At 57.5% G+C, this 25,357-nt stretch overlaps 1 protein-coding gene across 1 annotated transcript in view; it reads left to right on the forward strand.

Annotated features, from left to right (window-relative positions):
- Positions 1-2,463: 2,463 nt before the first annotated feature.
- MAPK4 (mitogen-activated protein kinase 4) overlaps positions 2,464-25,357 on the forward strand; it is a 62,288-nt gene continuing 39,394 nt past the window's right edge. The window contains exon 1 of the mRNA XM_031507514.3: positions 2,464-2,571. The gene's annotated coding sequence lies outside the window, so the exon portion shown is untranslated. The remainder of the gene's footprint in view (positions 2,572-25,357) is intronic.

The following is a 25,357-nucleotide window of genomic DNA, read 5'->3' on the forward strand; positions in this document are numbered from 1 at the left end:
GAGGGAATCAGGAGGTCACAGAATGCACCGTGAAGACCATCTTCTTCCAGACCCTGCTATGGCAGGGACACCTTCCACTGTCCCAGGTTACTCCAAGCCCCGTCCAGCCTGGCCTTGGACACTCCCAGGGATCCAGGGGCAGCCACAGCTGCTCTGGGCACCCTGTGCCAGGGCCTGCCCACCCTCCCAGCCAGCAATTCCTTCCCCATATCCCATCCTGCCCTCTTTCAATCTGATCCGATTCCCCTTATCCTCTCACTGCATCCCTTGTAAATGGTCTTTCTCCATCTCTCTTGTCAGCCCCTTCAGGTCCTGGAGGGCCACAATTAGGTCACCCCAAATCTTCTCCTCTCCAGGCTGAGCAATCCCAATTGTCTCAGCCTTTCCTCATGGAGGAGTGTTCCCTCTGATCATCCTGGTGGCCTCCTCTGGCCTCACTCCAGAGCTCACTGGCCCAGATGTTCAAAGAGACCAGCCCATGGCCGTGCCACAAGCCAAAGGGCTGGAGCCACGGCGGGAGAGCCCAGATCCTGCCTCACTCACAGGCAGGGCAGGTGCTGGGAGCGCTCCCATGGCATGGGATCTGTGTGCTTTGGCCTCAGCTTGAGGCCACGATGGCTCTGTATTTTCTGTTTCCACTTTGTCCTTTGCTGGGCCACTCCAGGGCTTGGAAACACCTGTGCTGAGGGCCAGACCAGGATCACGGTGCTGGAGCCGGGCTTGTCAGCGTGTGTTTTGCTGCAGTGGCATCCTGGAGCACGCTGCCAGACAGCAGCCCCATCTGAGAACACCCAAGCACCGCTGTATTCCGGCACTGGGCTTTGCCAGGAGGGCCCCAGGATGCCCTTAAGTGTCCCTGGCTGTGTGTTTGTCACCTGGGGCTCAAGAGCCACGGGCAGTTTCCCTGGTGGTTTTAACAATAACTGCTAATGTTCCTATTCCTCTTTCTGCTTTCGGTTCCCACCCTTCCATCCACAGGCACAAGCTTCTTTTAAATACCTTCCTGCTCACGGGGTAACCAGATGGGAACATTCATTTTAATCCTCGACAGCAAAACAGCAGAGTTACAGATTACTATGCCACCAGAAATTGCTTATACACCTTCGTTTCCTCCCATGTAATTCCTTGGGAGTTTTAATTTACGGGACCATTTTTTATTTTTTCTCGCCACTTCCCTTGCATCAGGCAGGGTTCCTTCAGCTCCAACAAAGCAGCATGCCTGTCTGGAGGGGATCAATAACTATTGAGCTATCACGCTTCCTCCACTTAGACTGTTGAAGCAGCTTCCTTTAATTGCTCTTTCACACTGTAAATACAGCGATTTTTTTTTTTTCCTTTGAGGCTGCTCAGTGGGTGAAGGCACCCGCGGGTAGCAAGAGCTCAGCTGCCTCACCTGTGATCCATCACACCTCCTCGGCTGGGAGCGCCTCCGGAGCGCAGGGACGCTGCCGAGCTCCGGGGGCCACAGCGGGCCCCAGAACGGTCCCACGGGGACGATGGCTTGGTGCAGAGCCAGAAACCCGCAGGATGAAACTGATGAGCACGTTGGGAAAAGGGCTGAAAGCCCAGCCGCGAGGGTCAGGGTGCCCAGCAGCCTCCGCTGAGAGGGATGCCCCGAGCTGGGGGCCAGGCGGGGTCCCCTTCCCCCGGATCCTCAAAGGGGCTGGGGCAGAAGGGGGGAACGAGATCTCTGCCGGTGCCTCCAGGGGAACGGATCCCCCTTCTCTCGGGGATGGCAAGGGATCACCAGGCTCACCGGGCTTCTCTCGGGTCTGGCGAGGGAGGAGCGGAGGGTCTGGATGACCTCCGGCAGCTCCCCCCGGCCATAGCGAGTGGGACCGGACTCCTCCGTGCCGCTCCCCCCGGGGATGGCGAGGGGGGTCCGGACCCCTGGGGTGGCTTTTCCCGGGGATGGCGAGAAGGGGAGCGGGGAGAGCGGACCCCTGGGGCGGCTGTTTTTCCCGGGGATGGCGGGGGATGACCGAACGGACCCCGGGGTGGCTTTTCCCGGGGATGGCGGGGGATGACCGAACGGACCCCGGGGTGGTTTTTCCCGGGGATGGCGGGGGATGACCGAACGGACCCCGGGGTGGCTCCTCCCGGGGATGGCGGGGGATGACCGAACGGACCCCGGGGTGGTTCCTCCCGGGGATGGCGGGGGATGACCGAACGGACCCCGGGGTGGTTCCTCCCGGGGACGGCGAGAAGGGTTCGCACCCCTCCGGCGGCATTTCCCGTGGATAGCGGGGGATGACCGGACCCCCGGGCGGTCCCTCCCCGGAACGGGTGGGGGGACCCGATGCCGGGGGCGGCTTTTCCCAGGGATGACGAGGGAGGACGGGACCCCCGGGCGGCTCCTCCCGGGGATGGCGAGTGCGGAGCCGACCTCTCCAGCGTGTTTTGCCGGGGATGGCGAGGGATGCGCGGTGCCTCCCGGGGATGGGGGGGTTCGCGGCCGCCGGCCCCGCCTCCCGCAGGTGCCGGCGCGGCGGGGGCCGGGTTGACGTCAGGCGGGGCGGGCGCGGTGCCGGTGCCGGTCGGGCCATGGCGGAGCCGAGCGCGGCGGACCCGGTGAGTGCGGCGGCCCCGAGCCCCGCCGGGCGCTGCCGCTGAGCGGGGCCGGGCGCGGGGAGCGGGCGGCGGATCCGTGCGGGACCGCCCGCGGGAGCGTCCCTGGAGCGGTGCCGGTGTCGCCTCGTCCTTCCCGTGCCCCGGAGCCCCCTGGCCCGGCACAGAGGGGTTCAAACCCGTGAGAGCCGGCTGTGCCTGCGAGGGCGAGCGGAGACGCGGGCATCGCTTCTCCGCGGCTTGACACGGGCTCGGTGCGTCTTTGTGTGCCCTGTGGGCTCGCTCGGGCGCCGTGCGACCGTGTGTGCCCTGTCTGTGTGTCCGTGCCCGCCGGTCGGTGTGTGCCCTGTCTGTCTGTCCACGCTGTGTGTGTCTGTGTGTGCCCTGTCTGTCTGTCCGTGCCCTGTCTGTCTGTCTGCACTGTGTCTGTCCGCGCCCTGTCTGTCCGCGCTGTGTGTCTGTGTGCCCTGTCTGTCTGTCCACGCTGTGTGTGTCTGTGTGCCCTGTCTGTCTGTCCATGCCCTGTCTGTCTGTCCGTGCTGTGTGTGTCTGTTTGTGCCCTGTCTGTCTGTCCGTGCTCGTGTGTCTGTGTGTGTGCCCTGTCTGTCGTCTGTGCTGTGTGTGTCTGTGTGCGCCCTGTCTGTCTGTGCTCTGTCTGTCTGTCCGTGCTGTGTGTGTCTGTGTGTGCCCTGTCTGTCTGTCCGTGCCCTGTCTGTCTGTCTGCACTGTGTCTGTGTGCGCCCTGTCTGTTCATGCTGTGTGTCCTGTCTGTCTGTCCATGCCCTGTCTGTCTGTCCGCGCTGTGTGTCTGTTTGTGCCCTGTCTGTCTGTCCACACTGTGTCTGTGTGTGTGCCCTGTCTGTCGTCCGTGCTGTGTGTCTGTGTGTGCCCTGTCTGTCTGTCTGTGCTGTGTGTGTCTGTTTGTGCCCTGTCTGTCTGTCCGTGCTCGTGTGTCTGCGTGTGCCCTGTCTGTGTGTCCGTGCTGTGTGTCTGTGTGTTCTCTGTGTTCGTGCTGTCTGTGTCTTTGTGCACCCTGTCTGTCTGTCCGTGCCCTGTCTGTCTGTGCTGTGTGTGTCTGTGTGCACCCTGTCTGTCTCTGTCCATGCCCTGTCTGTCTGTGCCCTGTCTGTCTGTCCGTGCTGTCTGTACGTGCCCTGTTTGCCCACATGAACCCTCTGTGTCCGCACCTGCCCTGCGAGCCCACGCGTGTGCCCGTGGTCCCTGCGGGTCTGTACCTGCCCTGTGAGTCCGTACGTGCCCCGGGGAGTCCCTGTGAACCCTATCCATTGCCCCGGGGTGTCCCTGTGAGCCGTGTCCATCGATCCCGAGGTGCCGTGAGTGTCTGTACCTGCCCTGTGTGCCCACACGGACCCCATCCTGTGTAGATCCTGCATGTGCCCACATGTGCCATGCGTGTCCCTACATGCAGGCTTATGGGTTCACACGCAGTGTCGGCATGCCTGGCAGGTCCCCTGGACCCTTTCCCTGTGACCACAGAGAGAGAAAATTGCTTCTCTCCCTCTGCCCTGCTCCAAGGCAGGCTGCATTTGCTCTCAGTCAGGTTTATTTCCTCTCACCTGGGCCAGACCCTCCGGGGGAGGTGGCAGGTGACAGTCCAGGCTTTAAGGCATGGGCCATGCCTGGCGTGTGGTGATTTTGGCTGGGGAGATCCATCCCGGGCTGCTGCGGTGTGAGGACCAGAAAGGGGAGGCAAACCTGACCCTGGCGTGGCAGTGGCTCCGCTGGGCTGTCCGCACACAGCTGCCCAGAGGAATCCTCCACCCCGAGGTGTGGGGCTGCTCAGGGTGATGTTCCCTCCTTGCACAGCCCCTGAATATCAGGCTAGCCCAGAGGTCCGAGGCTGTGAGGGGAGGAATGTCAGGAGATGGCAAAGATTCCCAAAAGAGGCTCTTACCCCAGATATGTTGTTCAGCTCTCTTTATTCTGTGGTGTCCATGGGGAGAGCGGGGCACAAGAGCACGAACAGGAAATGTCAGGGGTCTGTACAGACTTTGGACAGGGTGGGCTTCCCTGGCTCTCCCGCTGGGGCAGGAAGGAGGATCCAGGGTATCTGATCAGATAACAGGGTCCCGGGAAGGGGAAATAGTGCCCATGAGCTCACTGTGACATCAGGGGACAGGCTCCCCAGGCTGCGGGGTGCACCCAGAACTCGCCTTTGCTGCGTGTGGGAGGTGTTGGGGCACCTCTGCCTGCCTGGGCGGTGTGCCCGGGGACGCGGTGCCTGCAGGAGGGGATGTGCAGTGTCCAAGGTTTCCTTTGAACAAGCAGCTGGCTTGGTCGTGGACACGCAGAGCCGAGGGAGGGGGTCCGGCTCTGCAGTCAGCTCTGTGCTGCTGGCTCCTCGCAGTTAATTAGACACGACTAATCCTATCTGGCGCTGGGAACTTCCCAGCAAACCGGAGTGCTTTTCCCTCTGCTGGCCTGAGCAGCATCCCAGCCTCCTGCAGAACGAGGCCTGGAGACAGGGGCATCTTTTTCAGCCCCTCGGGCGCGATCGGGGTGGCAGCTCAGACCTGCCCTGACCTTGCTGTGGCTGGACAGGTGTCCCTCAGGTGGAAGGGGACAAGCCCCGTGGAGGTTTGTGCGTGCAGGGAAAGGGAAGTCACGACTGTAATGAGGAAATTGCAGGAATAAGGGCCAGAGCTGGACTTTTGAGGATAAATCTCACACCCAGCAGGAGAGCATCAGCATTCCCCATCCCTACAAAAGAAGAGGGGGCAAAGGGACAGGATAATCCCTGTTCCATTGATGCTCTTGTGCTTGGGAGAACCAAGTGTTCCCTGCCCTGCCCTGGCCTTGGAGCCAAAGAGGATTGTCAGGCTCACTCAGGGGTATGAGTTAGAGGCGGATTTATCAGTGCCGGGTTAATGGTTGGTGATCTTGGAGGGCTTTTCCATCCTAAAGGAGTCTGTGACTGATTCATCGCAGTTCTTTCCCTCCTGCAGCTGAGCCCAGCCTGTTAGTGAGCTCTGATAAAACCTGAAATCCCAGTCAAATCACCCGCGTTTGGAAAGAATGACATTGATCTCTGGGAGTCCTCCAGGCAGAGGAGCACTGGTGTTTGTCTCTTCTTTGCGCTTAGCACGGAGTCGTGAAGACCTGCCTCCAGGAGCTGGATTAGCTCCTCACCCTGATCCTGCCCCTGGCTTCGCCAGGCAAATTCTCCAGAACTGCTGTTCTGGGCTGGAATTACCTCTCAGCTTTGCAGGCTGCATGCGCCAGCTGGCTTGGAGTTGGATCTTAGTGGGTGCTGTTTGTTTGCCCTTGCTCAGGGGTCTAAAAGGGTCTGTTCCGAGCTGTCCCCCTCCAAACAGGGGGGACAGGCACCTCCAAAGGAGGCTTGTTTCCCTCTCTGGAAAGCCTCGTATGCAGGCCAGGCAAATGCCTTTCCGGGTGCTGCTTCTGATTTGGATAGCTGAGCTTGAAAGGTCTAAATTTAAACGAGATGAATCTCACCCGGTGCTTGCAAACCTTGGTTTTCAGACTTTTCGCCTTGGTCTTTCCTTTTTTTAGCATGACCCTGCTGTTCTCCTACCACTCAGGACTCTTCCCAAGCATAGAAAATGCTTCTGAAACTTTCCACACCCCCAGGTGGGAGGTGTTGCAGAAATGCAACTGCAGGGAAGCATTTGCAGCTCATCCTCCTTTGCAGGCGCAGAAGCCCGGGTTAAACAAGCAGCCTGTTAATTTTGTGTTAATGGCTCTGAGCAACGGCGAGTCCCCCCCTCCACCCCCTTCCTCCCTACCTTGTGCCAACATTTAATTGCTCTCACTCTGGAGAGATGCTATCTCATTTCAAGGTTGAACTTATCTAGTTTTGGCTTGCAGTGGGGGGGATGTTGCCGTGTCCTTGTCACAGAGGTGACTCGTCGCTCGCATCGCTGTCACCGGTTTGCATTTCTCTGTCCGCACCCGCTCCTCGGGAGCCCGAGGCTGCTGTCCCCTCACACCGCGGGGCTCCTGCTCCTCCTGGCGTGGCTTTTGTGGCAGCCTCGGGATGCGTGCTGCCCAGGTGCCCGTCTGGGTGAGCCACGGGTGTGAGCTCGCTATTTTGACTCCTTACAGACTGACCTCTGGGTGAGCCACGGGTGTGAGCTCGCTATTTTGACTCCTTACAGACTGACCTCTGGGTGAGCCACGGGTGTGAGCTCGCTATTTTGACTCCTTAAGACTGACCTCTGGGTGAGCCATGGGTGTGAACTCGCTATTTTGACTCCTTACCCACTGACCTCTGGGTGAGCCATGGGTGTGAGCTCGCTATTTTGACTCCTTAAGACTGACCTCTGGGTGTGCCACGGGTGTGAGCTCGCTATTTTGACTCCTTAAGACTGATCTCTGGGTGAGCCACGGGTGTGAGCTCGCTATTTTGACTCCTTACCCACTGACCTCTGGGTGAGCCATGGGTGTGAGCTCGCTATTTTGACTCCTTACCCACTGACATCTGGGTGAGCCACAGGTGTGAGCTCGCTATTTTGAATCCTTACCCACTGACCTCTGGGTGAGCCACGGGTGTGAGCTCGCTATTTTGACTCCTCATAGACTGACCTCTGGGTGAGCCACGGGTGTGAGCTCGCTATTTTGACTCCTTAAGACTGACCTCTGGGTGAGCCATGGGTGTGAGCTCGCTATTTTGACTCCTTACCCACTGACCTCTGGGTGAGCCATGGGTGTGAGCTCGCTATTTTGACTCCTCATAGACTGACCTCTGGGTGAGCCATGGGTGTGAGCTCGCTATTTTGACTCCTTAAGACTGACCTCTGGGTGAGCCATGGGTGTGAGCTCCCTTTTATGACTCCTTACAGACTGACCTCTGGGTGAGCCATGGGTGTGAGCTCGCTATTTTGACTCCTTAAGACTGACCTCTGGGTGAGCCACGGGTGTGAGCTCGCTATTTTGACTCCTCATAGACTGACCTCTGGGTGAGCCACGGGTGTGAGCTCGCTATTTTGACTCCTCATAGACTGACCTCTGGGTGAGCCATGGGTGTGAGCTCGCTATTTTGACTCCTTACAAACTGACCTCTGGGTGAGCCACGGGTGTGAGCTCGCTATTTTGACTCCTTACCCACTGACCTCTGGGTGAGCCATGGGTGTGAGCTCGCTATTTTGACTCCTTACCCACTGACCTCTGGGTGAGCCACGGGTGTGAGCTCACTATTTTGACTCCTTAAGACTGACATCTGGGTGAGCCACGGGTGTGAGCTCGCTATTTTGACTCCTTACAGACTGACCACGTCTTTCCCGTTAGATTTACATTTAATATAATCCCACTGGGCAGTGACAACAATCCCCATGCTGGGGCTGTCTCGTGTGGAGTTGGCCACACCTGCTGTGAGATCCATCCTCAGGTTGTTATGTGCTCTGGAGAAGTGTGGGCAAACACTGTGTCGAGGCAACAATAATGTCTTTAGGTAGATAATAAGTCTCCTAAATAGATCTAATTCCAGGAAACTCAGCTGGCTGGTTGGAATTGTATTTTTAGTCTCCAGTCCGTGTGTTTACCTGAAATTTCTGTCCTGCTGTTCTAGCTGGAGCTGCCTTTTACCCAAATACTGTGACTACACAAAGTTTCCGAGTTCCACCAGTTGGTCTGAAGATGCTTTATTTTGGCAGATGTCTGGCAATAGAGAGATTTCTGTCGCTAAGGGGCTTTAAGGGGTCGATGAGGGGGTTTTAAAGCAGGTTGCACAGGGGGTGGGTGGGAAAAGCCCTGCTTTGGCACAGCGGGGTGCACACAGTTGATCTGTGGGCTCCTCTCGTCCTCTTTGGCAACTGTTTCATCAGTTTTACTGATGGTACCTAACAGTGAGTCTGGCAGACATCTAATTCCCTATTCCTCGCATGCTTAAGAAGTGCCTTATTTTTCAATTAGTTCTGTTGGCTGTACAGATTTAATGGATTCCTTTAGAGTTCCCCATCAGTCACCAACACTGGACATTTCTTTTCCAGCTCTCTCCTTTCCTGTGCCTAGAAAGATCACGTTCCCCTGCATTTTCCACATCTCATTTTTGCCAGAATGCCTTTTTCATGATTTAAATCTTTAAATCCTGCTGCTTTTCCAGGCTTGTGACTTTTGGGGGTCTTTGGTAGAAGCTGTACGCAGGTTCCTTGCTTTCACTGGTGCCAGCGACTGCTCTGGGCTTTTTAAAATTTGCCCTTTTAAAGTCATACGCTGCTGCCGTTATTTTGGGCTCGCCGTTCCTGTGAGCGGCAGAGAAACAGAAAGAAACTGTAATAGAGGATGACTTGCATTAGACATGGCAGTTCATTTTGGCCTCGTCCCTGTCACGCAGACCTGCTGCCACTCCATGGACGATTAACACTGAAACGTGACCCGTTCCTTGTGCCAGCAGCGACTTCTCATCCCGAAGATTTGTGAGCTCCCTGGCTCTGGTGTTGGTTACTCATGAGTTGTTGGCATTGTGGCGTTTTTATTTGCCCTCCCTGGCCGTGTGGGTGTGATGGATGGTGGCAAGATGTCCTTGTGCACGCAGAAGAGTGAAATCCAGCGCTTGTGGTGTTTGACGCCGCTGGGGGAGGAGATCACACACTCCACGTGGTGGAATTGTTCTGGCACAGTGAATTCTTGGTCTGTGCCTTGATGTCCTCCCGCTGCTCTCCCAGGTGACCGTGGCACCCCTCAGACCTGGCTGGGTGCAGCCCAGGCTGGGCTCGGGAGGCCACCGAGCGCTCCCCCTGCCCAGCACCAGGCTGAGATTAAACACTGATCTCCCTCCAGGGCTTTCCAGGCTGGATTGCCTGTGAGGATTTACAGGAGCCAATTTCAGCCCAGCTGAAAGGTGCCAGGGTGACCTTACAATCTTTCCTGTCCCCGGGGCTGGACCAGGAGTGGGACCAGCTCCCAGATCTCCCCACTGAAGGCTTCCCCTGGCTGGGAGGCTGCGGGGGGAACTAACACCGCTTGTTCCTGCGGCACTTTCCACCCGAGCCTGTCTTTAAAAAGCAGCCGGCGTGGTTGTGCTTGGAACAGGCAGCTCGGTTTCTATATTATACCCAGCGCTCATCCCCGTAGGAAGCCGGCCAGCCCACGCCGCTGCCGCAGCCGCCAGCTCTTCCTGGGAGCAGGGAAGGAGCAGGGAAGGAACAGGGAAGGAGCAGGGAAGGAGCAGGGAAGGAGCAGGGAAGGAGCAGGGAAGGAGCAGGGAAGGAGCAGGGAAGGAGCAGGGAAGGAGCAGGGAAGGAGCAGGGAGGGAGCAGGGAAGGAGCAGGGAGCAGGGCAGGAGCTGGGCAGGAGCAGGGAAGGAGCAGGGAAGGAGCAGGGAAGGAGCAGGGAAGGAGCAGGGAAGGAGCAGGGAGCAGGGCAGGAGGTCTGCAGAGCTCTGGGGGTGTGCCCCCCGTGCTCCTTGGGGCACGGCTGTCCCCTCCTAGCCAGGGCACCCGCACCCTGTGTCTGTGTCCTGCCTGTGCCCAGAGCCGCCTGCCTCACCTGCCCTGATAAACATAATCACTGCCGGATAAACATCCACCTCCTGCCACCCCGAGTCCTGGCTCCGCTAATACCAGGTCCCTGTGATCTCCCAGGGAAGTGGTTTGGCTGTGTCACAGCCCCTCTGAACTGGGGGAACAGCTCTGGCTGTGTCACAGCCCCTCTGAACACAGGGAACAGCTCTGGCCGTGTCACAGCCCCTCTGAACACAGGGAACAGCTCTGGCTGTGTCACAGCCCCTCTGAACTGGGGAACAGCTCTGGCTGTGTCACAGCCCCTCTGAACTGGGGAACAGCTCTGGCCGTGTCACAGCCCCTCTGAACTCAGGGAACAGCTCTGGCTGTGTCACAGCCCCTCTGAACACAGGGAACAGCTCTGGCTGTGTCACAGCCCCTCTGAACACAGGGAACAGCTCTGGCCGTGTCACAGCCCCTCTGAACTGGGGAACAGCTCTGGCTGTGTCACAGCCCCTCTGAACACAGGGAACAGCTCTGGCTGTGTCACAGCCCCTCTGAACTGGGGAACAGCTCTGGCTGTGTCACAGCCCCTCTGAACTCAGGGAACAGCTCTGGCTGTGTCACAGCCCCTCTGAACTGGGGAACAGCTCTGGCTGTGTCACAGCCCCTCTGAACACAGGGAACAGCTCTGGCCGTGTCACAGCCCCTCTGAACTCAGGGAACAGCTCTGGCTGTGTCACAGCCCCTCTGAACACAGGGAACAGCTCTGGCTGTGTCACAGCCCCTCTGAACTGGGGAACAGCTCTGGCTGTGTCACAGCCCCTCTGAACTCAGGGAACAGCTCTGGCTGTGTCACAGCCCCTCTGAACTGGGGAACAGCTCTGGCTGTGTCACAGCCCCTCTGAACTGGGGAACAGCTCTGGCCGTGTCACAGCCCCTCTGAACACAGGGAACAGCTCTGGCTGTGTCACAGCCCCTCTGAACACAGGGAACAGCTCTGGCTGTGTCACAGCCCCTCTGAACACTAGGGAACAGCTCTGGCTGTGTCACAGCCCCTCTGAACTGGGGAACAGCTCTGGCTGTGTCACAGCCCCTCTGAACTCACAATCCCCCCCCTGCCCCGGAGCTGAGTCCTGTTGTTGTCCATCTGTCCCAACTGCCTGAATTGTTCGCTCAATTTAATTCTTGGCTACACCTGGTTTTACAACAGGATTAATTTCATGGCAACTGATACACCTGGAACAATTAGCTGTGTAAACCAAGATAAAAGGCCAATCAAATCTCATGTTTGGGAGTGCAGGCTGCTTCCAGCCGGAGGCTTCCTAAGCCCTTCTGAAATCCCTTGCCAGAGGAAGCTGTGCAGGTTATCTCCAGCCCCTGAGGGAGGCTTGTTGCTCGGTGTGGGTGAAGTGGAGCTGGGAAATGCAGAATGAGCTGGGGAGCTGAGCCTTTGGGAAGGAGGCTGGTCCCCCTCTGTGACCCCTCTGGAGGAGCCGCGGTGCTGCCAGCCCCAGGTGCTCTGGCAGCTCTGGAGGCAGGGCCAGGTTTGCAGCAGAGCTCTGTGCTCCATTAACTGCCCCGTGCTGTGGAAAGTTCTGAACCATCCCAAATCGCCTGTGGGTGAAGGTGAATTAAACCCTTCACCAGCTGCGAGGGGGCAGGGCTGGGATCCAAATGTGGAAATAAGTCCTGGCTTAAAATGACTTCAAGGATGGAGGGTAGGTGCTGGGCTTCTCGGGATGTGATCCATCTGGGACCGGCTCCAATTAAAATGAGATCAAGGAGAATGGGACGAGGGGAAAAACAAAGCAGTTATCTTTGCATTTCTGTCGGGATTGCAGCATGAAGCGTTGGGTTGGGTGCAGTGCTGGGCTCCTCTCCCCACGGCTGCCCAGAAAGGTCGGTGTGCTCCTGGTTTTGTTCCAGGGTGGCTGTAATTCCCACTGTGTATCCCAGGGAAGGTGCTGGATGGGAGGGTGAGGAAGGGGCTGCACCCACGGGGAGGGGGCTGCATCCTCCGTGGGTCAGAGCTGCATTCCTGGGACCTGAGCCAGGCCCCTGGATCAGGGAATTTCATCAGGTCACGGATGTGCTGGAGCTCCTCGGGTCTGAGCTGGGGCAGCCCTGGGCAGAGGGGAGCCACAAAGTCAGAGGATGGCTGGCAGAGCTGGGGCTGTTCCCCTGCACAAGAGAAGCTCCAGGGAGAGCTCAGAGCCCCTGCCAGGGCCTCAAGGGGCTCCAGGAGAGCTGCACAGGGACTGGGGACAAGGCAGGCAGGGACAGCACACAGGGAATGGCTCCCACTGCCAGAGGGCAGGCACAGATGGGAGATTGGGAATTGGGAATTGCTGGCTGGGAGGGTGGGCAGGCCCTGGCACAGGGTGCCCAGAGCAGCTGTGGCTGTCCCTGGATCCCTGGGAGTGTCCCAGGCCAGGCTGGACAGGGCTTGGAATAACCTAGGACAGTGGAAGGTGTCCCTGCCATGGCAGAGGGTGGTACTAAATGAGTTTTACTGTCCCTTCCCATCCAAACCATCCCATGGTTCTGTGACTCTCAAAGATATTGGGACATTGGGAATTAGGAATTCCTGGCTGGGAGGGTGGGCAGGCCCTGGCACAGGGTGCCCAGAGCAGCTGTGGCTGCCCCTGGATCCCTGGAAGTGTCCAAGACCAGGTTGGATGAGGTTAGAGCAACCTAGGACAGTGGAAGGTGTCCCTGCCCAATGGATGGGCTTTGAGATCTGTTCCACCCTAAGCCATTCTGGAATTCTGGTTTGATTTCTCTTACAAGCAGTGGATCTGACCTGTATTTGGTCACCTGTACTCGGGAGACTATTTCACATAATTTATTTTAAGAACCACTGTTCTTTTACTCTCTGGAAATTCTACTTTCTCCATAGCTTTTTGTTTGTTGATTATTTTTTTTTTCAATGTGAGGTTGTATCAACGGGAGAAAGGCTTTATCCAGAGCTTGCAGGGAGCAGGCCAGGCTGAGTTCCCTTCCACACAACCTCGTGGGCTGAGCGTGGCCAGCTGCAGAAACGCCATAAATCAGAAATAATGACATGCTCTTAGGGAGGCAGTGAGCAGGCAGGGGCTGTCCTCGTGCTCAGGAGAGCTGGGAGCCGGGAATGGTGCCTAGGGAAATTTCCTGGGGGAGCCAAAAAGGGAACTTGGGGAGCAGAAATACCTGTGGCAGCAGAAATCTGTGATGGCCTCACCTGCTCCCAAAATCCCTGCTGGCCTCACCTGTTCCCAAAATCCCTGCTGGCCTCACCTGCCTCCAAAATCCCTGCTGGCCTCACCTGCTCCCAAAATCTCTGCTGGCCTCACCTGCTCCCAAAAATCCCTGCAGGCTGTACCTGCTCCCAAAATCCCTGCAGGCTGTACCTGCTCCCAAAATCCCTGCTGGCCTCACCTGCTCCCAAAATCCCTGCTGGCCTCACCTGCTCCCAAAATCCCTGCAGGCTGTTTCTGCTCCCAAAATCCCTGCTGGCCTCACCTGCTCCCAAAATCCCTGCTGGCTGTTTCTGCTCCCAAAATCCCTGCTGGCCTCACCTGCTCCCAAAATCCCTGCAGGCTGTACCTGCTCCCAAAATCCCTGCAGGCTGTACCTGCTCCCAAAATCCCTGCTGGCCTCACCTGATCCCAAAATCCCTGCTGGCCTCACCTGCTCCCAAAATCCCTGCAGGATGTTTCTGCTCCCAAAATCCCTGCTGGCCTCACCTGCTCCCAAAATCCCTGCTGGCCTCGCCTGCTCCCAAAATCCCTGCTGGCCTCACCTGATCCCAAAATCCCTGCAGGCTGTACCTGCTCCCAAAAATCCCTGCTGGCCTCACCTGCTCCCAAAATCCCTGCTGGCCTCACCTGCTCCCAAAATCCCTGCTGGCCTCACCTGCTCCCAAAATCCCTGCTGGCCTCACCTGCTCCCAAAATCCCTGCTGGCCTCACCTGCTCCCAAAATCCCTGCTGGCCTCACCTGCTCCCAAAATCCCTGCTGGCCTCACCTGTTCCCAAAATCCCTGCTGGCTGTTTCTGCTTCCAAAATCCCTGCTGGCCTCACCTGCTCCCAAAATCCTTTCTGGCCTCACCTGCTCCCAAAATCCCTGCTGGCTGTTTCTGCTCCCAAAATCCCTGCAGGCTGTTTCTGCTCCCAAAATCCCTGCTGGCCTCACCTGATCCCAAAATCCCTGCTGGCCTCACTTGCCTCCAAAATCCCTGCTGGCCTCACCTGCCTCCAAAATCCCTGCTGGCCACTCCTGCTCCCAAAATCCTTTCTGGCCTCACCTGCTCCCAAAATCCCTGCTGGCTGTTTCTGCTCCCAAAATCCCTGCTGGCCACTCCTGCTCCCAAAATCCCTGCAGGCAGGGCTGGAGCCATCGCAGCTCTCCCACAGCCTCCTTATCTCCCGTGTTTGGAGGCAAATCTGCTTTTGGGAAAGGCTTTTAGAGACTTTGTCTCTTTGAGTCATTCGGAGCGCCCCTGATCTCTTCTGCTGAAGATGGGTCTGAGGTTAAATAAAAATCACCTGTCTCCAAGCTGGGAAGCTAATTGCTGTCTGCTTCAAGCGTGTTGTGGAAAAAGGAGAGGCAGCTGGGAGGAAATCCTGCACTCGTAATCTTTTCAGGACGGGAAAACCTCGTGTGTTCCAGTAGATCCCTGGAGCAGTGGCAGCATTAGTGCTGCGGCTGGGCAGACAGGCAGGAAAACAAAAATTTTGGGAAGCTCCTGCTCCCTGTGGAGGAGCCCGGGCTGGTGCTTGTGCTCATCTCAGGCTTCTCGTGGGGCTGAGGGGTCGGGCAGCCCCACTGACCCCGGGCCCAGACAGCAAAACCAATCTTTGCTGCCGTGACATGTGTGCCAGCTTTTCTTCATCCCAGCAAAATGCTGTAAGAGCTGCAGAACGCTTCGGAAACATGAGGATTTTTTGAGCAACAGAGATAGAAAGGGGAGGAAAAAAAAGTGAGTCTCTGGGATTTGGAAACCAAACCCCTCAGTCAGGTTTCCTTGGTGCAATTCCTTCTGCAAAATGGTCTTGCTGCTGCCCACTGGAGCCAAAAGTGAAGGAAGGGATTGAAGCTGTGAAACTGCTCCATCCTGATGGCTCTTCCATGGTCCTGGGCAGAGCAGAAGGGACTTTTCAGAGCAATATTTATCTAAATAAATGCCAGAACCAGCTTGGACAGGGAGTGCTGTGCGTGGCGTCCCACCCCGAGGGACAAGGGAGCGCCCAGGGTTTGCAGGAACCCTGAGAGGAACAGCAAAATCTCACAGAGATCTTCGGTGGGTTGTGGTGTTGGCTTGACGTGTTGGTGCTTGATCTCCAGTATGAGCAGGCAGCAGTGGGGCTTGGATGGAGGGCTAAGATGAAAGAGAAAGAGATGAATTAAAAAGAAAAGAGAGAGTGAGACAGAAGAAGAGAGAGATCACTAGTCCTGCTTCCAGTGTCGATCCAGTTAATGGGATGTCCTGGGGCCCTGGGCTTTGTGGGGCACATTTAAATCTTCCACTCCCTGGGGAGAAGTTTCCCACTTTTTGTGCAAGTCATTCTCATTCGCAGCAGTTCTTTCAGATCGGGAAATGGGTTGGAGGCTTTGGGGTCTCGGATGGGCTCGTTCCCCACTACAGTGCCTGATCCCTCTCAGTTCCATCCCTGCACCTGTGCTGAGCTGGGTTGTGCTTTTCTGCAGGAGCCACAACCAGTAGATGTGTCCCAGAAAAGGCTGCCCTGCCTCCATATGGCCCCTTCTCCATCCCATCTCTTGTGTTTTTACCAACAGGCCTTGTTTGTTATTCCCAAAAATCCTTGGTTGGCTCCACACCACGCAGCTCTTGGCGTTTGGGACGTGTGCGTTAGCGCCCGATCCTCTGGGATTCTGCCCTGGGCAGGGGCTGCGGAGCACAAAGCACTCGTAGGACAGAACTTCCAGGGCTCTGGGGGAGCCTGGTGCAGGATTCTGAATGCTGCTGTCCTGGTTAGGGCTCGCTTGGCCTGAGGAATGTGAGCGTGAGGGTTTGCCTGAGCTGTGCTGGGCAGCAGCCGGGGTGTCCCAGGACAGGCTGGGCATCTGTCCCGGGACAGCCTGGGTGTCCAGGACAGCCTGGGTGTCCCAGAATACTTTTGGTGTCTGTCCCAGGGCAGCCTAGGTGTCTGTCCCAGGACAAGCTGGGTATCTCAGGACAGCCTGGGTGTCTGTCCCAGGCCGGCCTGGCTCTCCAGGCTGGCCTGGGTGTCTGTCCCAGGACAGGCTGGGTGTCCCGGGACAGCCTGGGTGTCTGTCCCAGGACAACCTGGGTGTCCAGAACAGTCTGGGTGTCTGTCCCAGGCCAGCCTGGGTGTGTGTCCTGGACCAGCCTGGGTGTCTGTCCCAGGACAGGCTGGGTGTCTGTCCTGGGCCAGCCTGGGTGTCTGTCCTGGACCAGCCTGGGTGTCTGTCCCGGGACAGCCTGGGTGTCTGTCCCAGGACAGGCTGGGCGTCTGTCCCGGGACAGCCTGGGTGTCTGTCCCAGGACAAGCTGGGTGCCTGTCCCGGGCCAGCCTGGGTGTGTGTCCCGGGCCAGCCTGGGTGTCTGTCCCGGGACAGGCTGGGTGTCTGTCCCGGAACAGCCTGGGTGTCTGTCCCGGGCCAGCCTGGGTGTCTGTCCCAGGCCAGGCTGGGTGTCTGTCCCAGGCCAGCCTGGGTGTCTGTCCCGGGCCAGCCTGGGTGCCTGCGCAGGAGCCCGTGGTGGAGCAGACCCATCAGACCCAGGCTGGTCCTTGTTGCAGGGGGGCTGGAGGACTGCCTGGATGTACCTCCTCCCTCACCACCACCCCATTAAAATTTAAGGGCAAAAGTGGGAGTTATGAAAGAGAATTTTCTATTTAAGGCTTTTAATTCATTTTTACCTCCAGCTTTCGCTGGAGTTTGTGCAAACCGCTGGCAAGGCAATTAAAGTGACTTTTTAATGGGCTATTTTTGTCGCTTCACCATGGTGGGAGCTAAAGATCCCAGGCTGTGAGCTGCCTGGGGTAGAGGCCATCCCTTTGCTGTGCTGCTCTGATGTTTAATCCCTAATTGGGTTTTATTCACGACCCTGGCTGAGTCACAGCGAGAGGGAGAAGGTGCTGGGTGGAACATGGGGAGCAAAATGTCCTCAAACAGTTCCCCAAGGCTTCCAGGCTGGATCCGTGCTGGAAAGGAAGAGGAGAGGACTTTGGAAAATGAGGTGCGCAGTTTATTTTGGATGGTCGATGGGTATTTTGTAGGAGTAAGCTCCAAGGACAAAAAGCAATGGGGGAAGGAAAAAAACATCAGATTGCCTGAGAGTTCCTCTTAAATCCCGAGGAGAAAATGAGTGGGAGTACGTGGGCGTGGGATTTCCTGGGTGAGGATGCCTGCACAGCATCCCTGTTCCTCCAGGTGACCGTGGGCATCCCTGGGCTGCTGGGACATAGCCGTGGGTCCCGCCTGGTGATGGATGCCGTGGTTTGGGGAAGTCTTCACTGCAGGCTGGATTTTGGGGATGTTCTCCTGGGAGCTGCCCCGCGTGCAGCCAGGGAGGGCTGTGGCCTCCCTCCCAGCTCAGCCGTGCTCAGTGCGTGCTGTGCTCCCGTTCCCCTCCAGCCTCCAGTCCATCTTGCATGGCAGGAACACCAGCCTGGGTCCGGCTCCGTTAATCTGTGCATAGTAATATAAAATAATACGTGCAGCTCGGCCAAGGGAGACCAGGGGTGGATCTGTTCCCCTCTGCAGCCTTCATTCATCCATCTCCTGCCCGCATTAGCTCACCTCTGCTGCCTTGTGATCCGCCCAGGTTATTTGGAGAAATGCTTCCTAAAAATAGCCTCCCGGTTTTTCCGGTGTTATCCCATGCAGCTCTAAAAACCTGCCTGGAAAGGCTATCCAGCCCATTGATGTTTCCTTAAAATGCAGCTAATCCATGTAATCTCATTATAGTAGTAGGTGATTATACTGACAGCAAGCTTTAGCAGTGGTCCAGCAAAGCCTTTTATTCCCTGTCTGTTTTATGGGTGGCTAAAAGCACCTTGCTGGGAGCACGTTTTGGGTTTGGTCGGTCTGTTTCAGGAGCAGGACTTGCAATATTTTTGTTGTGGGTCCAGTGGGAAGAAATGATGGTGTCGGACTCCAGTTCAGAGGGTGAAAGATTTCTTTATAACTATGCTATAATACATTAATATACAATTTAAGCAGATACTAAAACTACAAACCTACTTTTTCTAACTACTATATCTAACTCACAACTCTTGACTTTCTCTTGAGAGCCCAGCCCCAGGTGGGTTGGATTGGCCACCAGGCTCAAACAATCCTCACCAGAATCCAATCCAGTAATCACCCCAAGGAAACAATTCTCCAAACACATCCTGGCTGTGCTTGGTGCTGGCTCTGTTTGGTTCAAGATCTGCTCGGTAGCCTTGCCCCATCATCATCGAATCAGAATACCCTGAGCTGGAAGAGACACACCAGGATCACCCAGCCCAGCTCCTACTCAGACCCCCAACAATCCCACCCTGTGCATCCCTGGCAGCGCTGTCCAAAGGCTCCTGGAGCTCTGGCAGTGCTCATTCCATGGCCCTGCACAGACATCCCAACAATCCCACCCTGTGCATCCCTGGCAGCGCTGTCCAAAGGCTCCTGGAGCTCTGGCAGTGCTCATTCCATGGCCCTGCACAGACATCCCAACAGTCCCACCCTGTGCATCCCTGGCAACGCTGTCCAAAGGCTCCTGGAGCTCTGGCAGTGCTCATTCCATGGCCCTGCACAGACATCCCAACAATCCCACCCTGTGCATCCCTGGCAGCGCTGTCCAAAGGCTCCTGGAGCTCTGGCAGTGCTCATTCCATGGCTCTGAACAGACATCCCAACAATCCCACCCTGTGCATCCCTGGCAGTGCTGTCCAAAGGCTCCTGGAGCTCTGGCAGTGCTCATTCCCTGGGGAGCCTGGGCAGTGCCAGCACCCTCTGGGGAAGAGCCTTTCCCTGATATCCCACCCAAACCTCCCTGGCACAGCTCCAGCCCTTCCCTGGGTGCTGTCCCAGTCACCCCTGAAGGAAGATCAGTGTCTGCCCCTCACAAGGAACCCGTAACTGCAGCGAGCTCTCCCCTCAGTCTCCTCCACCCAGATGGGCCAGGTGCCCTCACGTGGCCCCTCCAGACCCTTCCCCATCCCTGTGTCCCTCCTTTGGGCAGATCTTTCTCACACTGTGCAGCCCCAGTGCTGACCAGTGGCACCTCACTGGTGTCCCTGATGCGCCCAGGACAGGGCTGTCCCTCCTGGCTCTGGGGCACTGCTGGCCCAGACCCAGCTGGCCATTTCCATGGCCCAGTGTTGGAGCTCAAAATGTCCCTCAGACATTTTTAGAGGTTCCAGGCCTTGGTCAGAAGCATTCTAGACCCTGGCAGACAGCTGCAAACAGCTGTGATTTTGAGTTTGAGCCATGGAATTAATTACCAACTTTGGAGGTGAAACAGTCACAAAGGGTTAGATAGTATAGTAAAAGTAATTACAAAACAGAGGGAAATTTTTTTAGTATTGTACAGGGGGGTTTTAGCACCTGTCCAGGGGGGTTTTTACTTTGTACATAGGGATCAGAAGTTCTAGGATGGAGGAAAGTGGGCTGACCCTGTTCTTCCTCCTTCTTCCTTGCCTCCATGTTCTTGGTGATGTTGGCACTTATGGATTGATTTAGAGTAGAAAAGCATCTTGTAACATAGGTAATAGGTATTGGGGAAAACTGTAAACATGTAATACGTAATATATCATATAAAAGAGAGCAGCAGCCCTGGGTGGGGAGAGAAGAAGACAGCAGAGAGGATGTCAGGGTGTGTGTGTGCCTTTGCCTGAGCTGGGAGCAAACCACAGCAGCTCAAGGAGAAAATCTTTTTGATAACTCGCAATAAACTGCCTTGAGACCCAACAACAGAGCCTGTGGAGTTTTTCTCTGGAAGCACGGTTGGAGGAGAGCCTTTTCCACCACACGGGACCCCAGAGCAAGCCCGGGGTGCTCACAGCCCAGCAGCCCCGTGAGCTCGGTGGAGCATCCCTCTGGCCGGGGGTCTCTGCGGTCCGGCTGTGGCCCCCCGAGCCTGGCAGAGCAGGGGTGAGTCCGGTGGGCACGGCAGGCGGGCTGGGACCCTTTGGTCCCACAGCTGTTCCCCTGCCCCAAAGCCCCTGAGTGCGCGGGTCTGCGAGCGGTGGGGCCCCGGAGCGGGCTGGGTGAGGTTTGTCAGCCAGCAGGAGGATGGCAGGGAGGCTCAGCCCTCCGTGCGGTCCCTGAGCAGCGCTCGGAGAGGACACGGGCTGTCTCTGCAGAGATACCTATCTCTGGGGCCCGTGGAGGGTTGGAGGAGCTGCTCTGCCACTGCTCTGCCTTGCTGGCACATGCTGCACATACCTCCTTTGGGGCAAATTCCTCGCGCCGGCTTCTCGGAGACAGCACGAAAACCTCCAGGGCTGTTTCTGTATGTTTTTACAAAAATTATTTTTTTAATATCCATCCTGCTTTGCTTATCTTTGTCCAGCCCCTCCAGTGATAACACAGGCGAAGCCCTGAGCCGTGGCGTCCCGGGGAGGAAAGGCTGAGCTCTCTGACAAAGTGCCGGCTCCGAGTGGATTTCTAATCTCCTTTTTTCTAGTGGAAAAGGCTGTAGGTGCCAAACCAAAAGGGCAAAGTGATTTGCCCCAATGAGGTATCATGTTTCTGCTCTGATTTATGGCGAGGGGAGAGGCTTCTGAGTCATCCCTTCCAGGAACTGCTTTATTTTGGTAACGGAGATAATTCTGCTGGTTTTAAATCAATGTGTTATCAGAAAAAAGTGTGGGATGGGAGCCACAGCTGGCAGGGCTGGGACTGGGACTGGGACTGACCTGGGACTGGGACTGGGACTGGGACTGGGACTGGGACTGGGACTGGGACTGGGACTGGGACTGGGATTGGGACTGACCTGGGACTGGGACTGGGACTGGGACTGGGACTGGGATTGGGACTGGGACTGGGACTGGGACTGGGGCTGGGACTGGGACTGGGACTGGGACTGGGACTGACCTGGGACTGGGACTGGGACTGGGACTGGGGCTGGGACTGGGACTGGGACTGGGAATGGGACTGACCTGGGACTGGGACTGGGACTGGGACTGGGACTGGGGACTGGGACTGGGACTGGGACTGGGACTGGGACTGGGACTGGGACTGACCTGGGACTGGGACTGACCAGGGACTGGGATTGGGACTGGGACTGGGACTGGGACTGGGACTGGGACTGGGATTGGGACTGGGACTGGGACTGGGACTGGGACTGGGACTGGGACTGGGACTGACCTGGGACTGGGACTGGGACTGGGGCTGGGACTGGGACTGGGACTGACCTGGGACTGGGACTGGGGACTGGGACTGGGACTGGGACTGGGACTGGGACTGGGATTGGGACTGACCTGGGACTGGGACTGGGACTGGGACTGGGACTGGGATTGGGACTGGGACTGGGACTGGGACTGGGACTGGGGCTGGGACTGGGACTGGGACTGGGACTGGGACTGACCTGGGACTGGGACTGGGACTGGGACTGGGGCTGGGACTGGGACTGGGACTGGGAATGGGACTGACCTGGGACTGGGACTGGGACTGGGACTGGGACTGGGGACTGGGACTGGGACTGGGACTGGGACTGGGACTGGGACTGACCTGGGACTGGGACTGACCAGGGACTGGGATTGGGACTGGGACTGGGACTGGGACTGGGACTGGGACTGGGACTGGGATTGGGACTGGGACTGGGACTGGGACTGGGACTGGGACTGGGACTGGGACTGGGACTGACCTGGGACTGGGACTGGGACTGGGGCTGGGACTGGGACTGGGACTGACCTGGGACTGGGACTGGGGACTGGGACTGGGACTGGGACTGGGACTGGGACTGGGACTGGGACTGGGACTGGGACTGACCTGGGGCTGGGACTGGGACTGGGACTGGGACTGGGACTGGGGACTGGGACTGGGACTGGGACTGGGACTGGGACTGACCTGGGACTGGGACTGGGACTGGGACTGGGACTGGGACTGGGACTGTGGCTGGGACTGGGACTGGGACTGGGACTGGGACTGACCTGGGGCTGGGACTGGGACTGGGACTGGGACTGGGACTGGGACTGGGACTGGGACTGGGACTGACCTGGGGCTGGGACTGGGACTGGGACTGGGACTGGGGACTGGGACTGGGACTGGGACTGGGACTGACCTGGGGCTGGGACTGGGACTGGGACTGGGACTGGGGACTGGGACTGGGACTGGGACTGGGACTGGGGACTGGGACTGGGGCTGGGACTGGGACTGACCTGGGGCTGGGACTGGGACTGGGACTGGGACTGGGGACTGGGACTGGGACTGGGACTGGGACTGGGACTGGGACTGGGACTGGGACTGACCTGGGACTGGGACTGGGACTGGGACTGGGACTGGGACTGGGACTGGGACTGAGACTGGGACCGGGACTGACCTGGGACTGGGACTGGGACTGGGACTGGGGCTGACCAGGGACTGGGACTGGGACTGGGACTGGGACTGGGACTGGGACTGGGACTGGGACTGGGACTGACCTGGGACTGGGACTGGGACTGGGACTGGGACTGGGACTGGGACTTGGACTGGGACTGGGACTGGGACTGGGACTGGGACTGGGACTGGGACTAGGACTGGGACTGGGACTGACCTGGGACTGAGACTGGGACTGGGACTGGGACTGGGACTGAGACTGGGACTAGGACTGGGACTGGGACTGAGACTGGGACTAGGACTGGGACTGGGACTGACCAGGGACTGGGACTGGGACTGGGACTGAGACTGGGGCTGGGACTGGGACTGACCTGGGACTGGGACTGGGACTGAGACTGAGACTGGGGCTGGGACTGGGACTGGGACTGGGGCTGACCAGGGACAGAAGCTGGCCAGGGTCTGAGGCTGACCATGGACAGGGTCTGGGGCTGACCAGGGACTGGGGCTGGGTCCAGCTGTGTGTGCGTGGCACGGGTGGGTGCCGCTGCCAGGGGAAGAGGCCGTGCCAGGGGCAGGGGGCAGGCAGCGGGGTGTCCCCGCTGGCCCACGGGCCCGGCCGTGTTTGTTCAGGCACTGTCTGGTCGCTGTCTGGCTGCGGGCAGCCCAGCCGAGCGGTTCCACTGCTGGGTCCCACCGGGAAGCGGGGCTGTCCCCACGCCTGGCTCTGCTCAGCCCTCCACGGCTGACTGGCCAGGGCTGGCTGCCTGCTCAGGAACAGATGGGTGGCTTTCCCACACTGCCTAAAGCCCCTGTGAGTGTCAGCAAGTTCTTCTTTGTTTTCTGTTCTTTCTGCGAGCTAATGAGCGCTGTCTGATCTTTTTTTCTCCTTTTATTATTTTTTTTCTGAGTGTATTTTGGCCTGTTCACAATTGCCCTAGCTGTTAAGGAGGAGAGTTCCTGTTTCCCTGAGTCAGGTTTGGGCAGCAGAGCTGGCTTTGCAGAGCTGGGTGATGCTGCCCTGCTTGCTCACAGTGCATGGGAAATCGGCGTGTTCTGCTGCTGGTCACGCCAGGATTTGGGGTCGTTCTGTGCTGTTTCCCTTGGGTTTGCTTTTTCCCTCTGGCTCACGAGGGTTTTGCCCTCCTGTGGCAGTGCTGCTTGATGCCTTCTGGCTTTCAGCTGGTGGAACATCTTCTCATCTCGCTGATGAGCCTCTGCGTGGCTCCTGGTAGTAAGCACATTTGGAAAAGTCATGTTTTCAGGGCACAGGAACACGATGCACTCCCGAGCAGCCTGCTGGGCACAGCGGGGCTGCCAGGGGAGTGGGACAGCCCTGAGAGCAGGATTTGGGAGGGCAGGCTGCTCGGGTCAGCGGGCACTGGTGTGCCGTGCAGCCCCGGCGAGTCGCCGTTGAGGCAGGATGGGGAAGAACTCCAGCTCAGAAGGCTGGATGATGTGAACACTTAATTATTTTACTTCAAATACATCGCTCTTTCATAGAGGGCATAGTGCAGACTAATTTCATTGGTCTTAAAGTAAAAACATCTCATCCATTGGTGTGCAGTGAATGACACACGGTGGCAGAACATATCTATAAACAAGAGAGATAGAGAATTATTTACATTTTTCTGCAACTCTTTCCGGGCTGTAGCCTGGTTATAAACTCTCCTTTCTCTCTGACTGAACTGAGAACACCCACGAGGTTCCCTCCACAAGCTGGGGTGTGCTGGTTTGACTGGCTGTCTCTGTCTCTGCCGTGACCAGCTCTGGCTGGGAGGGTCTGATCCTGCTGGGGGATCAGCAGGACCCTCACCCAGAGCAGCTCCCAGCACAGCCCTGGCTCCCAGGCAGCCCCCAGACCCATCAGGGTGCCGGGGGTTCCAGCTGGAGACCCCGGCACAGGGGACACGCAGCCCAGCAGCCTCCCTTGCTCCTCAGCGTCCTTCAGAGACGAGCGGGTCACAGGCTGTGCTTTGGGGTTTTGGGGACTTTGGAAGTGTTATAAATGAGAATTTATTCAGCCAGATTAAAAATAAAAAATAATTTTATTAGCGGTCAAATTCTATCTAGCCAGCCACGGAAGAAGACAGAGCCGAGCCTGGGGTCAGCCCTGGGTGTGCCACAAGGAGTCACCTCAGCAGAGGTTTTCCCCATGCCCACACACCTCCATCCTGGCACGAGCGGGTTTTATAGGGAAAATTCCACCCGAGGCCAAGATTTCAGCAGTCAGTCTTTTCTTCCATTCAGAGTCCATCGGTTAATGAGATTCTCTTTTTTGGTGATGAGGAGGAGTAATTCAGTGTCCGGAGTAGGTGAATCCCTGATGAGATTTATGGGAAGGCTGGGAAGGCTGCATTCACATGGATCTGTCTGAGGATTTCCATGAGATCCACCTTGGGCTGTTTATGGGATGATCAGCACCCGATGATCAACACCTGGAGTCCCCATGGTGAACACCTGGAGTCCTGATGGTGAACACCTGGAGTCCTGATGATCAACACCTGGAGTCCTGATGATCAACACCTGGAGTCCCGATGATCAACACCTGGAGTCCCGATGATCAACACCTGGAGTCCTGATGATCAACACCTGGAGTCCTGATGATCAACACCTGGAGTCCTGATGATCAACACCTGGAGTCCCAATGATCAACACCTGGAGTCCTGATGATCAACACCTGGAGTCCCGATGGTGAACACCTGGAGTCCCGATGATCAACACCTGGAGTCCTGATGATCAACACCTGGAGTCCTGATGATCAACACCTGGAGTCCCGATGATCAACACCTGGAGTCCTGATGATCAACACCTGGAGTCCCGATGGTCAACACCTGGAGTCCCAATGATCAACACCTGGAGTCCTGATGATCAACACCTG

Source organism: Lonchura striata, chromosome Z (assembly GCF_050655825.1).
Source record: "Lonchura striata isolate lonStrDom1 chromosome Z, ASM5065582v1, whole genome shotgun sequence".
Classification (NCBI taxonomy): Eukaryota; Metazoa; Chordata; class Aves; order Passeriformes; family Estrildidae; genus Lonchura; species Lonchura striata.